We start from the raw sequence: 15,791 nt of genomic DNA, 5'->3' as shown, positions 1-15,791 counted from the left end.
GCAGTTTGTTTCGTTTCCCATTTTATGAATGGCAGTAGTATTGTGCTTCCATCTGCATTTTCTACCAAAGCCATTCATAAGAATAAAAGCAACACAAAAGAACAACAACAGAAAACGTTCTCGGCACAGTCTGGAGCCATTGGGTGCCAGGGGCTGGGAAAACATCCTGGCAGCCAGAACCCCAACCAGCATTGAAAGTCCTCAAGGGTCTGTTTGTTTGGTGGTCGGAAAAGTATGAAGTGCTGTGTGGAAGGGCAGCTGGTAGAAGTTCTGTGACACGAACTAGGCCGGGAGCCAGGGCTGGCAGGGTTTCAGACATTGTCTTTCCCCTCATTGAAGTGTCAGGACCTAATTCATGGAAAATTGGGTGAGCTGGCAGCCCTTTCAGAGGATTTCATTGAGACCCGCAGTGTGCAAGAGTCACATGAATGTGGGCTCCTAGGCCAAAAAGGGAGGGGGACTTCTGAGCAGTAGGAACCAGTCAGCCTGCAAGAATGTGTGAGGATTTGAAATGGTTTGGGAGTAAACATGTGTACAGGTGTAATCAGCAGGAAAAAAGAGAGGAGAGAAGAGTGGTCTGTTCTTACAAATGACTCTTTTGAAATGAATACTCTCTTAGCACACACATTTGAATCCTAAGAGGCAAGGAGTCCTAATCATCCTTGGTTGGCTTCCACCTGGAGAAAACATCATCTCAAAACCTGGGCTTTTATGATGTCATCTCTACTGTGGTTTAAACTCAAACTTTTTTTTTCAGTAAACAAAAGTATTTTGCCATTTCTTTTATTTTTATCTTGTTCATTTAAAAAAAAAAAAGCTCTGATGATTTTTATAAAACACGTTTACTATAGTGGCAATAAGACATCACACCATCACTGAAATTCTGAAAGAAAATGAATAGAAGCTCTACCCCTTCACAATATAGTGAATTTACCTTAACTTCTGTAGCAATTTTATTTCTTTCATTTGTACCACAGAAGCATGTCACTGCCCACATCAAAGTGGTTCAGTTGTATTTGCAAATCTCAGGGATGTGTAGATAGAATAAATAAGGCTTATATTCAGACATGAGAGTGAGTACTGGAAGTAATCCATTAAAAAACTTGGGCTTCAGATCCACCTTTTACAACACCAAAGAATAACTTAAATATTTTTCTAATACTCTAAATATTGGACAGTTAATTTAGGCTGAGTAGAAAAAAGTTTCCTCAGGTTTTTTACTCAAAAGAGGGGAGTTGCACTACATCCAGAATTAAATACATATAGATGATAAAGATACACAGATATAGGTGTAACAAAATATTCTGCAAATGGTAACATCAAGAAGGTGAACAAACCCACAGAATGGAAAAAAATACTTGCAAATCATATTCTGATAAGGGATATGTATCCAGAACATATAAAGAACTCTTATAACTCAATAATGAAAAGCCAAATACATTTTGAAAAGATTTGAATAGACATTTCTCTAAAGAAGATATACCTATGGCCAGAAAGTACATGAAAAGATATTCAACATCACTAGCCATTAGGAATATTCAAATTGGAACCACAATGACATTCACCTTCACACCCAGTAGGATGTCTATCATTAAAAAGACAGACAATAACAAGTGTTGGCACATATGGGGAGAAATTGGAATCCTCATACATTGCTGGTGGGAATGTAAAATGGTGAGGCTGCTTTGAAAAACTGTCTGGCAGCACCTCAAAAAGTTTAACGTACAGTTACCTTTGTGACCCAGAAATGCCACTCCTAGCTATGTACCTAAGGGAAATGAAAACATGTACACACTAAAACTTATACATGAAGTTTTCTTATACAGAAGGTTCATAACAGCATTATTCATGATAGCCAAAAGTTGGAAACAACCCAGACGTTCATGAACTGATGGATGGGTAAACAAAATGTAGCATATCCGTACAATGGAATATTATTTGGCCGTAAAAAGGAATGAATTACTGATGCATGCTATAACAGAATGATCCTAGAAAACATTATGCTAAGTGAAAGAAGCCCATATATTGTATGATTACAAAAGATACAAAAGACCATATATTTACATGACATGTCCAGAATAGGCAAATTTATAGAGAAAGAAAGTAGATTAGTGATTGGTTAGGGATGGGAGGTTGGCTAGGGAAGCAGGAAGGAATGGAGAGTGGGTGATAATGGATACAGGGTCTTTCACAAGAGGTGAAATTATTCTAAAATTAGATTGTGGTGATGTTTGTACTACCCTCTGAATATACTAAAATACTTTGATGTTTACACTTCATATGGGTGAATTTTATGGAATATAAATTATATCTCAGTAAAACTGGTTTTTTTAAAAACCAAAATATTAATAAATTAGGCCCTTTCACTTCCTAAGTTTTGTGATATACAGGCTAAAACAAAGTGAATAGAAGAGCAAGTTTATTTTGATGTAATTGGTATGTATTGCAGAACCGTAGTTGGGAATTGTTTTAATGGAGATAACCTGCATTGTATTTCTTTAACATGTGAAGATAATGAATAAACACCCTTTAACCTGAAATAAACCATCTGAACCTTGAAAATTTTGTCTTTGCAGACAAGTGTCTATGTTTAAAACATGTATACTTGATTATTTTCATTATGCGTGTTTCCTTTTAAATTATAATGATTCTTTTCTTTCTTTCTTAGCCTCAACAAGTTGTTCAGAAGAAGCCTGCTCAGGTAAGAGATGGTCATTATGCTTTTTTTCCCCAGTTAATATAAATAGTGAAAAAAATATGACCCCAAATTAAATCTTTAATTAGTATTTTTCTAGTCTTGTGTCAGCATTGTAGTATTCTTGAAAATTGGCTGTATCCTTCAGACAAAGTCGAGAATACATAGACTGAGATTTTTAAAAATTCTAAAAGATCAAGGCCTGAAGTATACAGAACAAATAAAAATAATTAAAAAAATAAAACCTTTTAGTGCCTCATATAAAACAAATACTTAATCTTATCATGTGTTTTGCCAACTCTTAAACATCAAGTTTTGTCCTTTCCATCTCCCTATCCATATTCCGTTGACCTGATACAGGACTTATTAGCCACAAAATATATCATGATCCATGACTGGAAACATATCTATTCATTGAATTATTCCATAACATTTGGTGATCCCAAAACACTCCCAAAGAAGACTGGGAAATTGGGAAATAGTTATACTAATTTTGCTATTGACGAACTCTCAGGTCTCACTTCAGTTAGGCTGAATCACAGTTTCTGACATCTTTGGCAACATCAAAATTAGGAACCAGCTTTACTTCTCTTGTTCCGTATGCCTGGAGTTCCTTGTCCCAACTATGATCTGTACATAGAAGCGTAAGAATCATGCTTATTGAGGAAGTGTATCTTGAAGAATAAATTAACCATGATTGCTAAGTATGTGATCTTTATTAAAATATGAAAATATCTTGCTGTTCTCCCTTTCTGGGTTGAAAGAGATGCCCGGGAGATCTAGGTGCGTCATGCAGAACCTGCCGAAGTTATTAAGCAGTGTCATGGGTTACCAAGTTCTTTGTAGATTTTTCATATAATTTATCCCTGGGATCTTTTCCTTAGAGGTCTCTAAAACTGTACCTTGCACCCTGTTCTCTTGGGACAATGTTGCCTTGCCTGGGAAAGACCATTCAGACAATCTCCTGTGTCTACTGTTCTTTACAAATGCAGCTTGAAAGAGAAATGAAGCTTCTAAACAGATATAAAAGCACACAGGGGAAATGCATCTGAATAATTACACATGTGCTTTAAATAGAATAAAAACAGAGTTTCCATGAAAAAAAATCATCCTCATAGCTGTTCCCTTTCCCAAAAGCCAAGAGTGTTGGGGGCACTAAAAATAAGTACACTGTGTTCAAGTGTTTCTATGCAATATTAAACAAAACAAAATGTAAACCAAGCTTGACATTTTTAAGTAGGAGATCCCAAATATATTTAGCCTCTCATGCTTCATCAGTAAGGAAATCTGTAAGGAATTTTTTTAAAAAAGAGCAAATGAATTTATAAATCTGTGCATTGGGGTCAAAGGAGACTGCAGTGTTCGCTGTTGCATCATGGGCTGTGAACAGTAGATTAATAACCTTATGTGGTCTGTTAACAACTTTGATTCAGTCTCTGTTCTTGGGGTTTAGGGAAGATAAGGCGAACGAAAACTTAGTCACGTGCATCTGAGAAATGTGTAGTCTGGCTCAGAGGTTCTTGCCCTTGGCTGCATATGAGAATCACCTACAGATAATATAAATATGATTATATACACACACATATACATATATATATACACAGTTGTATATTATATGCCATATACAGTTGACCCTTGAACAACATGGGTTTGAACTGTGATGGTCAACTTATACGTGGATTTTTTCAATAAATACTACAGTACTACACAATCGATCCATAGTTGGTTGAATTGGTGAATGCAAAATCACAGTTACGGAGTAAAGGCCAACTGTGAGACTTGAGCGTCTGAAGAGTTTGGTATCTGAGGAAGGTCCTGGAACCAATGCCCCTCGGATACTGAAGGACAGACAACTCTGTGTGTGTGTGTGTGTGTGTGTGTGTCTGTGCCCATGCGTGTGTATGGACCCTACCCAGTGATGATTTTGGTATCTGTGGTGGGTCCAGGAACCAATCCCCCACAGATGCTGAATTGACTGACAGCTCTGTGCATGTGTGCGTGCGTGTGTGTGTGTGTGTGTGTGTGTGTGTGTGTGTGTACATCCTGAACCCTACCCAGTGGTATGCGCTGGAACCAGCCCTTGTAAGGCAGCTGTGAGTATCTCTTCCAAATTTTATATTTACTGATGGCAAGTAGGTAACTTGAAATCCACTATGGTAGGAGTATTTACACCATGGAACTTGGAAAATACTACAAATCAGGACTTTTTTTTTTACTGGAGAGCAAGTTGTTGAACATTTACCTACACACCACTAGCCCCACCCTTCAGTGATTCTGATTATTTGGTCTGGAAACCCAAGCATTAGTATTTTTTATGAACTCCTCAAGTGAGTGTAATGTAGAGCCAGGGATGAAGGTACTCAGTGAACACACATGAGAAGACATTTGAACATTTGTTGAGCAAATGAGCACAGAATATCAATCTATATGACGCACAATGGGATACAGATGAATGAGTGGAATGCCATGTGTTGCTTAAAGGGATGATCCCCAGAAGAGTTTCAATTTTGTTGTTGTTGTTTAGCTACAGAAGAAAAAATAAAGACATAGATTAGGGAAAGAGGGGAAGATGTTACAGATGAGATGAATGGCATATTCAAAAGTAAAGAGCCAGAGACAGATAAATCATTGGTGGAGATTATGAATGTGGCTGAAACTGACTGCAAATTGGGCAGTAATATACCAAGAAATGATGTGACATCATAAATTTTTGTCCTAAGAGAATCAATCATATCAAAGAAACCACAGATGGATTGGGTTGGTTCTCACTGATCAATCTGGCTGTGTTACAGACCTACAGACCCTGCTCCAGATTTGCCCTTGAAAGGAGAGTTCAGACTCAGAAAAAAGAACATGAGCTCATTGGGCTTCCTAATCTATATTGTCTAAGGACACAGTGATGAATTATATAAACATGGGGACTACATAGAAGTTCATGGAGGATAATGTAAATTTTACATCACATTCAAAAGAATCTCTTCCTTTTCCATCTGTTTCTTTCAAAATACCCTCCCAGATGGCTTTTCCATGTAGCAGTCTGGATTAACTCAGGCTCATATCCTTTCTTCATCAACACTACTTTGAAGGGTTACATTCAGGTCCTGTTTTGAGGTGGTGAAAATTTTAGCACGATTAAATATTTTACATCCCAAGAAAAGGACTCAGCAGTGTCTAAGCAGACCTAGGTTTTGCTTTCTGGCCCCATCAATGGGTGAATTAATCTCTCTGTTCCCTATGTATCCATCTATGAACTGGGATAAAAACAATGCATCTTACCTTACTCCCAAGAACATTTTGAAGAGACTTGTATACATTCCAGGGAGTATTATTACATTCTGACTTATTTTTGTATGCTAGGTTTTTTATTTCCAGAGATTTGTATTCTCAAAAACGTTAGAATTCTAATTAGTTCAAAACTACTATCTTTTTGACCTCAAGTGTTTTTCACTGCACGTTTTTAAAATAAGGATTTTTTTAACTTAGGGGTAATTTTACGGTGATCGCTACATCCTATCATTAGGACTAAAGCAGTTAGAATCACTTGGCTTGTATGTAATTCCATATGTGTGGAAGTACAAAGACTCTCTTCTGAAGTATCCTCCTGCCATCAAATTCTGAAAGCTCAGAACTTCAAGGATGCCACTTCTCGAAACTGGGTTACAGAAAGTCACAGTTCATTCTAAGGAGACAAATTCAGGATTATGATAAATCTTATTCGTGTGCATTTGTGTATATAAGTACATGCATCTTGTGAGGAATAAAAATTTAAGGAAAACCCTACCACAGGGGTTTGTGCTTGGGAAGTCCACCAGGTACCATCAGCTGCAAACCTTAATAATCTTAAAAATCTAAAGGGGAAAATCTCTAATATTTATGTTAACTGTTTTTTTTTAAATTCCCAAACCAGTGAAAACAAAGCTTACTGGAGAACTCTACTATATTTTCATTTAAAGTGATAAAGTAAGAAATTAGCTAATTTCCTAGTTTTTTAGCAATTTGAAAGTTGATTTCTCAGCCACATGGATTACATTCTCAACTTGAGTAGGCAACAGTGGTAGGTTTTGTTTCTGCTACTGTTGTTTTTATAAGAGAAATCCCATAGTGTATCAGGTTATTATTATTGGTAGAGGGGGCTTTGTTTCTCAAGTTTTCATTTTGATAAGAAAAAAATCTCACTCCATCTCAGACTTTTGAAAAGATCTTGCTGGTTTATTAGATATCTTATTGTCTCTTGATTTCCCCCTTTTAAGGCTTTAAACTGAGATTAGAAGTGAGTCCTTATATATAATTCAGACATATTTTCTCACCTGAGCCCTACCCAAAGGGTAAAAACAGCTTTTAAAAATCCTAAGTTCTCCTTCCTTTCAACCCAATTTCCTCATTGTTGTACAGCCCTGGCAAGCTACACCTCTAGCAATTAAGACAGGTAGAAACCTGCTCCTTTTCAACTTCCCAGTGAGAGAACTGGAAAGTTTTCAGTTTCTAAAAGACTGGAAACAAAGCTTTCTGTTTCGAAATAGAGCTTTTACCTGGGAGTAACATCTTCTGTGGGTGGTGTGTATCGGAGCAAAGAAATTTCAGTAAGCCTTGGTTATCATGGGATTTTCCCCCCTTAAAAAAAAAAAAAAAAAAAAAAAAAGCTGAATGTTTTTACAGAGACTTCAAGGGCAGTTTTAAGGATGTTTATATTTCACACAACCTAAACATTGTTTAGAGCAAAATGAGAGATTTCATTTTGGGACAAGCAGGTTGATGAATTGCAGTCAACATCTTGTTCTCAAAGAAGGCATTTTTCCTGGGGGCTTTCAGTCTAGACGTACAAGGGAGGAAGGAGGAAGAAGGGAGAGTTCTCACTCTCACACTCATCCTTTACGTGGTATCTTGGCCAGTACAGTCAATAGTTCATCATAAATCAGACTTGAAGAAAAGAGGCACTCTCTACTCACTCAGGGAGAATAGTGATTTATACCGCTTAAGTCATAAAGAGTACTGATTTAGTTATTTTCCAACTTACGCCCTTTCAAGCTGGTAAAACATTTTGTGGGCCAGTAAATGTTTGGTACCAACTGGCAAAACATGAAGAATTGTATCAAAGCCTGCCCTGAGTGGGACTGTTTTGTTGTATAGGAAATACTTTTTGATTTAACCTCTGACCTCTGACATTGCAAAGGTCAAGGGAGGAGGAGAGCCAAGTAGAAAGCAACACTTAACCCCTGTAATAAAGTACCTCAAGGATCTAGCAGCACGGGGGGAGGGCAGAGGAAGCATATCAAAATGATTATTAACCGTAAACATATGAAGTCATTAGCTTAGTTGTAATAAAGGAATATTGGCAAGATGAAGTCAGCTGTTTCTTGGCAGGGAATGTCTTACAGAGATGACATAAACTTCTAACGGAAGTGAAAGGACGTCACTCAATTTGGGGCAAGATATAAAACTCCAAAAGGCAAAATATAGTATTTGTGGACTTGACGGATTTCCTATAGGAGTTTTATTTATTTATTTTTTTTTTAAGTGTGATTGTTTTTAACTGTGTGGTAAAGCCTGTGGATTAGGCTAAAAATAAAATGGCCATGTCTGCCTGCTTTTCTAGGCATGTTGCAGAATGCTTTTCCTGTGCATTTTGATGTGAATTGGATAAAAAACGATTATTTATTCAATATGTAAGCTTTCTTATTATCCAAACTTGCTGACCAAAATTAATATGAATAAATAGTAACGGATTTAAAACATGGCCTTTCTAAGAAATTCCTTAATGTTTGAACAGAAATATGTTGCTTTATCCAAGAAACTTTCTGTACCTTCAGAGAATGTTTGCTGGACACTGAAATGTCTTATTGAAGAATTATTTGTTAGCTTAGTAGTATTACTGATATTTTCATAATCTTATTCAAAAGTCCTATCTCAGGATAATGAAAAATGTTTGGCGCAATAATGATTAAAATCCAGAAATGTTCTGTTCCCTGGCAACAAATACAAGTTAGGAAAAATTTTTTACACATGGAAAACAAAGAGAAAAGGTTCTCCTAATCTGTGCCATTCATAAACATATCCAGAATATAACCACTAAGCAGCCTTTAATCTATCCACTTTTATTTAAAACTACTCTGCATAAAAGGAAGGACATTCCTCAACAATTTGGGAAACGTTGAAATGAATTTCCTTCTTCTGAGTGCTTCCTTCATGCGAAAATCTTTAGCTATTTTTTAAACATGAGACTTCTCAGCACGAATTAGATCTGGCATGGAAAATTGATCAAGCTTGTGATCCTCAGAAATCATGACTTCCAGGATCCTGAGACTTGCAGTTAGTTTATACAGAAAATGAATTCCCTATCTGAAAACTGAGACTCCCTCCTGAAGATATTTTTAAATAGCCTTTCATCCCAGGAAAGAAATTCGTAGTATCCCAGGGATAAATATTACCTCTGTTTACAATATTTTCAGTAATGGAACTCTGACCAGAGGCATGAATAAGACAAACAGGAGTGTATTTTACAAATCTAAGATGTCTTATTTTGTTTTATTGAGGAGGCATTGTTTAATAATAGGGTTTTTTTTTTTTTCCTTTCTTTCTCAACAATCTATCATTGAATCACAGGTAAAGAAAGAAATACAGAATGAGTAGCTATAATTAATCATCATAGCTCCACACCGTAGCCTTACAGGATTTTTACTCTTTTTTTTTCAAAGTTTTCCCATTTGGTTGTCACATTTTTTCTCACACCCTGCTGGGCAGCGAGATGAGTATTCTCATTACCGGTCTGACACAGTGAGAATAAGGCACAAGTTATACACCCATTAATGCCAGGGTTGGTGCCTGTGGTCAGTGACATCTAGGATCAACCTTCTTTACCTCAAATATCCCCCAATAAGACCTTATACTGGCTTTATTACATTGATGGTAGCACATGCAAGGTAGATGCTTGTATATTTGCATACATTGGGTTGGCCAAAAAGTTTGTTCGGGTTTTTTCCGTAACATCTTACAAAAAAACCTGGGTGAACTTTTTGGCCAATCCAATACATAAAACTAAAATTAAAAAAAAACAAAAAAAAAAAGATCAGGTACAAATACCGTAAATATCCCAACTTCTAAAGTCTCCTTTTGAAAAACATATTTCCCCCCTACCGTTTCTACCAGAATCCCTTGCACTTGCCTGCTCATAGGGTTTAAGTAGGTTCTAGTGGATATGTTTTTTAAAATGCAATATAAAGTTTTCCTAGTTGGAGGAAATAATCACTTTCCATTAAGTTAAACAGCCCCAGTCCATTTAAAATTAAAATATCTGACCCAGAAATAGAAAGAGTCCGCTTTGTGGTCTTGAGGGTCACTTAGCTGCAGATGGAACTTGAAAACTTGTTTCTGGTCACTGCTGCTGAGGAGAGCCCATAATTTCTGTTCCGGCGGGATTGGCTCGAGATAGTCACGACGAACATGAAACACTCGTGAGTGTGGCATTCCAAGTGCTTAAGGAACTGGACATACTAAGATGACAAAAAGAATGTCATTAAACCATAACTACGCTTTCTAAATTACCAGGTATTGGTAGGTTTACTGGCAAGACAGCTTAAATTACAGATGTATTTGTAGCCTGCAGCATTTTATAAGAGAGTTGCAGAATTCTTTGCAACCAAGGGGAAAAAATAAGGATTTATTAAAGCTGGCGTGGACGTCTATGACTTTGCACTCCTTATACACACAAAGAGGGGCATCATGGTGACAGCACTCCTAAAGTTTGAGGGGAGAGTATATCCACTTCTCGGTTCCATTTAAAATTCACTGGCCTCCTTTCCACTGCAGATCTGCTGTTTAGTCTGCATCTGAAAATTAAACCCAGAGCTTCAGCTGTCACATTAAACACTGAACCTTCCTCCAGCGCACACCCTCACCCGTGCCTGTGTGGTAACATCTATGGTTAAACGCCTAAGACATTGAAAAATTCCATCCAACATTAGGGGATCAGGGTGGCTATTGGGATGTCTTCTTCCCCCTTTTGAATAAGTTAGCAGAAGTGTACCCAAGGGTATACGCCACATGCATTGTGCTGAACCAAATTAAAAGGATGGAGATAGGTGCAAACTATATATCTAGGTTTCAGTGGGGGTTTTCTTCCACAAGCGTAATGAAAGCAATGAAAGAGTTACACTTATTAAATTCCTTTTTGGGGGCAACAAAAGAAAGACTAAGGCAAAATGAGTGCAATTTTTCCAGTAGTAGTAATAAAAATATAGTTCTCCAACTCTGCCCATTTTCTTTTCCTTCTCTTCAGTTTTCTGCCCAAAAAATCCACGTTTCACCCCAGTGTGGTACAGCCTCAGTGTTCTTTGTAAGGTAACTGAGTGGATGGCTGGGGGCTGTTCTGTGTTTAGAGGCCTTAGTGGCTGGTACTCATAAAAATGTCACTATGCACTTTCACTTTGAAAAGTCCTTTTATCCTACATTCGTGAAGCCCCATTCCAACGGTAAGCCTCCTTACCAGACTGTGGCTTCTTGGCCTTCCCATCTCACCAGCCAGCGCCTAATGAGATGTGGAGGATGCTCGGCTATGGTCTCTCCACCTCCTTATTGCCTCAGAGCTGCTCTTGGGGGGCTACCCAAGGTCAAAGATCCTTTGGGCGTATGTTGCGAACATGAAGCAATTTAAATAAATATCTCAAGTTTCAAGCTATCACCTGCAGTAATGGCAGTGTCTTCTAAGTTAACTGCGGAGGATTGAATCTCAAGGGTCCCTACCAACTACTCTGCTATGAAAGTAAGATCCCTGGGGGACGTCAGAACCTGCCGCTTATTCCCTTCGTCACCGGGTCCTGTCCACTCTTTGCACCGCAGAAGGGCCCTGTGTGAAGTCTGGTCAGCCGTGACAGGGCAGCTGAAGGTGGATTTCCCGACTCCATCTTCATGCATCCGTGACCCACATGGCTCCTGGGAGGGAAAGCAAAAACTCTTCTCTCCCAGCCTTATCTCGCAATCTGCTGTCAAATCACCTGCCCCAATTCAGTAAATGAATCGTGGAACCAAAACAAAACAACGAAGAGGGTTTTTCTTCTCTTAATTACACGCACACTTTTGTCACAGCAACCATACGTGTAGCAAAAGGCCAAGTCACTGGGAAGGTGAGAACTGGGTCTTGCAGAGGTGAGAGGTGCCACGTGCCCAGCCAACACCATCCACTTGGCAGCCATCCCGTCCTTTGGAGGATGGCCAGTCAGGGCTATGCCAGGAAGAGAGAGCTCTCCAAGAACCAAACACTGAGAAAACCATCGTTCTGAACGTGAGAGAGCTGCATCACCTCCAGAAGTTTGACGGAGTGAGGCTCCCACCCTCTGACATCCTAGTTATGTACCAGTACTAACTGACAGCTACTAGTAGAAGCATTTCAGTGTCGGTGGAAATAAAACAACTCTCCATGTTGTGTTAAGAACCGTTAAATAAAGGAAACAATATGAGGATGAGGCACCATCATTTTCAGCTGAGTTGTGTCTAAGGGATTTGAATAAACCACTTACATATCAGGAGTTTCAAGAGCTCAAATCAAGCAGAGTTTCTGGGAAGGTTTTGAAAAGCTGATCACATTCCATCTACTACAAGGTCTTTGTAAGTTCATGGCCTGAAAATTGGACTTCCTTCCGGATTTGGAAGTACTTTGGTTTCCAGATAGTCTAGAAAAATCGAGCAGTTAGAAATGGAATAATTACAGTTCGATCCAGGGGGGTTTCCAGCTTGACTGCGTTCTATTAATCTGTTAACCAGGAGAAGAAGGAATCACATATATCTGCCGGCGTGTAATCTGTGGTCTGTTTCAGGGTAGTTACCTAAGTCCACACCTCCTGTCATAATGAGAAGTGAGTCATTTGGGGACGGTGACGAGCGTATCTGCCGAACAGCTTAATGACTTTCTGGAATTTAAATATTAAGTGAAAAAACAAGGTCAGAGGGCAGCTGAACCTTGGCTTGTCTCTCTCACGTCCGTCCGTGGCTTTGATCCTGCTACATCCTCCTTTGTGGCCGGGACTCCATAGAGAATCTCAGGGTCATGGCCTGTTGCCTGTCAAGAGGTATAAACGTGCTGCTTAAATATGTGAAGCCTGCCGTTTGGGGGTTGGGAGCAGATGCGAGGTAGCTTCAAACGTTCCACGTTTCCCACATAACCCAAAGCAGACTAAACAAAACCGGTGTGAAATCTCATGACTTGATGCTGCGGTGGTTATATTTTTTAAGCTGTAATCCATTCATTTGTGTGTGTGTTTATTCCCAGGATTTACAGCTCCTTCAGTCTTGGGGGAAGAGAACGTTTGAAACCTTTTGCAAAGGGTTTGCAGTAAGCAGTGGCCTGTGGTTAAAGCCCAGGATAGAGAGAGAGAGTGTGTGTGTGTGTGTGTGTGTGTGTGTGTGTCCGCGTGTGCGCATTCATGTGAGCATGTGAGTACCCGTTCATGTGGGTTTTTTTCCCTCTCGTTTGCTGCTTTTACGCAAAGGCGTCACACATGGTAGCATTTAGGAGTTCCTTCACAGCTGAAGTGTTTCAAACACTAATGAATGGAAGTTTGGTCATATAATGCAGACAAGCTTTAAGGCATGCTTTACTGAATGGTGTACTGTAGTGACCTGGGAAAGGAAGAGAGGTATAAATTGTGTCAGTTAGCCACCCAGACAAAATGAAGCCATGTGGAAAATCAAATCTATTAAAGTATGAAGACTGTTATAAGCTGTTTTAAGCTGGCCATTCTTAAAGTTTGCTGCAGGAGTGAATGTTTACCTCTTCTCCCAGATCTTTTTCACATGCCGTCTTATGAGACAATGTACAGCATTTGATAAAAATCATCCTCTCACTGAGGACGCTTTTATCAGAAATGTTTATTGTCTCCGCTTTACCACCCATGTCCTGAAAGGTACTGCACGTTTGTTAAACAAGCAGAAGGAAAGAGAACTTTGCAGCTCAAGCCGGCTTGCAGAAATTCCAACAAATTCCAGAGCCATACGGAATCAGAAAAAGGAAAAGAGAAGGAGAAATTAGATTTATAGGAAGAGGAGGCCCTGCAAAAACATATATATTAGATTTTCTCTGCTTGGCCAAACCACCATTAAATGTTCGGTCAGTGTGGATTCAGTATTGAGATTGAGCAGTTAATGCCAAGCTTTGGTCATTGTCTTAAAATGCGCTTTAATAAATACAAGAAGAAGGAAATCCATTTGGAAAGGAAGTGAGTCGTCAGCTCTTGCAGCCCTTTCTCAGGCTCGAGTCTGCCCTCACGCTGCCTCTGGTACATGGCAGTGGCATTCCTGGTTACACACAGCTGCCAACACCCGTCTGACTCTGCCCAGAGCCTGGCTTGACTTGCTCTGCGACTTCGGGTATACGACTTACTGTGCCTTGATTTTCTCACCTGTAAAATGGGAATAATAACAGCCAGTCCCTAAGAGCATCAGCTATGATGACCAGCGTCTGAAGGACGCATTTTCTTTGGCCATTAAGAACAGATCCCCTTCACTTGATTTGCTGGTTTTTAAAACTGATGACTGGGATGCTGTCGGGAAAAATTTATCCATTTCTTTTTCCCTCTGATTGGTGAGTAAGCTCACACGGGCCTGACATTCTCTGGACGGCAGACAATTGAATTTGCTGAGCAGCCGCCATGATGTCAAGCCTTAAGTCAACAGTGGCTAATGACTGCTCTGGGAAAAAACAACACCTTGATTCCTCAATTACGGTTTAAGAAGCCCTGGGAACGAGGGGGCTTGCCAATCATCCGCATCCTCTTTTGAAGCCAGCATAATGTGCTGTGGAAACAGGTCACCTCTGAACTGTTTGTCTGAACAGCCCACACAGTGTAATGGTTGTGCCCTTTGTGTGTTCCAGGAGGAGACTGAAGAGACATCCTCACAAGAGTCTGCGGAAGAGGATTAGGGGGCGCCAGCATTCAATTTCTACCTCAGCAGCAGTTGGATCTTTTGAAGGGAGAAGACACTGCAGTGACCACTTACTCTCTGTCGCCATGGTCTTTCCACTTTCATCTGGGGTTAGGGGGCGGGGCGGGGCGGGGGAGGGGCGGGGGTGGGGGGAGAAGTCACGTAACCTTAAAAAGGACTATATTAATCACCTTCTTTGTAATCCCTTCACGGTCCCAGGTTTAGTGAAAAACTGCTGTACACACAGGGGACACAGTTTAACAATGCAACTTTTAATTACTGTTCTCTTTTTCCTTAACCTACTAATAGTTTGTGGATCTGATAAGCAGGAGTGGGTGGGTGAGAAGAACCTCTGAATCGGGTTTAGTCAATCACTGCACTGCATCCAAACCAGAAACGTGTCACCCGCGTGACGCTGGGCATTCCGAACGCTAGGAGAGGCGCGGTGGGAAACACTGACTGCCTCAGACACCACCCGACCCGCTCGCAGTAGTGAAGCTTCTGTTTAGAACACCAAAGATAGGACTAGATACTACTTCTCTCTTTTTCATATAACCTTGTAGACACTTACTTGAGGATTTTTTTTTTAATTTTTACTTTTATTTCTAAATGAGACGAAATGCTGATGTATCCTTTCATCCAGCTTAACAAACCAGAAAAGGTGATGTTCACTTTTCAAAAAGGGAAGTAAGCAAACTCAGATTGCCAACTCCTTTATTTATGGATGCCACCCAGATCAGCAGGAGTAATAAATTTACTCACGGCCCTCATTTTTTTTTTCAGGAACCCTCATCCGGGTAGAATCTACTTCCTACAGAGCCAAATGCCATTTAGCAATAAATCACACTTGTCAGCCTCAAAGCATTTTAAGGAACCTAGACAAGTAAAATTATCCTCTTTGTAATTTAATGAAAAGGTACAACAGAATAATGCATGATGAGCTCACCTGGATTATGAGGTGAGAGGGGCGAAATCCAAATTTCTTTTGCTATAGTTGATACTACAATTTAAAGAACAACGGCAACAAAAAAGCAGGCTCTCTCTCTCTCTCTCCATTGTGTATCAGTTTCTGTGAAAGACCTAAATACCACTTACCTCAAATGAAGCTTATGTGTTACTTCAAGTAACACGTTTTGACATAGGATGGTTGGCTGAGGTGCTTTACTTTGATTTCAGCTCACCATCT

This window comes from Globicephala melas, chromosome 10, assembly GCF_963455315.2.
Source record: "Globicephala melas chromosome 10, mGloMel1.2, whole genome shotgun sequence".
Lineage (NCBI taxonomy): Eukaryota > Metazoa > Chordata > Mammalia > Artiodactyla > Delphinidae > Globicephala > Globicephala melas.
Note: the sequence above shows the minus strand (reverse complement) of the source record.